The following is a 1,194-nucleotide window of genomic DNA, read 5'->3' on the forward strand; positions in this document are numbered from 1 at the left end:
CTCTAATCAGTGTTTTTGTTTTAATGCAGTTTGTGAAAATGTGTACATTTTGTGTTGGACAAAGCGCTCGGCATAAGGCGCATCTGGGCGTGTTGTTTGTTGGTAAGGCGTTGAACATCAGTCTGTATGTTATATGCTTACTGTATCTAGAAGTATCATGTTTATGTAAGTTTTCTGAGGCCACTCTCATGTTATCTAATGTTAGTCCTGATGCGTGCATTAGGTCTTGTTCTCTGCGTTTGTTTGGTGTGTTTATTGTTCTGTATATCTGTTTACTGTCTAATTGTTTATTTATTGTGTCTGGGTATTTGTTTACTAGTCCTACGCATTCTTTGTAAAAAGGAGGGAGTGTCTTACCTCCGAAATGGGGGAGTGTGTGGTCGATCTTTTTAAATTGTGTTAGTCGTGTCCCTAAGTAGTATGACCCGAATTTATTTCCTGTCGATTCTTGTATTATTTTGTCTATATATCTGATCCTAGTTGTGTCTAAGGTTCTTTTAATACATTTTAGTCCTGTGCCGCCTGATTCTGTGGGAAGTGTGAGTATTTCGTGTGGAATGGGTTTTGCGTCTTGTAGTATAAATGTGTCTATGCGTCTTTCTAATTTCTTTATTGTGGTGAACGGAGGTTTGAAGATTTTGATGTAGTATAAGATTTTTGGAATAATGTAGGTGTTCACTATCCTGGTTCTATCGAATATATTGGCTTTGATGTATGTGTATGAATGTAGTTTCTTGTCTATATTGTGTACAATTCCACTCCAGATGTGTTTCGGTGTGTGTGTCTTTGACAGTACGTTATTCCGAGGATTTTAATTTGGTTAACCCATTGCATGTCGGGTATCTGGGCTTTTTCGGTTTCTAAGGGTTCGGGACCGAGATTCATGATTTTGGTCTTTTTAATATTTAGTTTGGCACCACTAGCGAGGCCGAAATTTTTGAAAGTTTCTAAAATTTTGTGTATGCTAGGTATATCACTCGGAATTAGGGTTGCATCATCGGCATACGCGATGAGTTTTTTGTTGGCTTTTCCGGGAATTCTGGTGCCTTTAATTTTCGGGTTTCTCCTAATTTTTTCCAAAACGGTTTCGAGACATAAGATGTATAGTTGGGCCGAGAGAGGGCAACCCTGTCGTACTGACCGACCGATTTTGAAGGGATCAGATACTTTTTGATTGACTATTACACAGCTGGA

The sequence above is a fragment of the Berghia stephanieae genome, chromosome 3, assembly GCF_034508935.2.
Source record: "Berghia stephanieae isolate SIO BIC M18660-M18661 chromosome 3, UCSD_Bste_1.3, whole genome shotgun sequence".
Taxonomy (NCBI): Eukaryota; Metazoa; Mollusca; class Gastropoda; order Nudibranchia; family Aeolidiidae; genus Berghia; species Berghia stephanieae.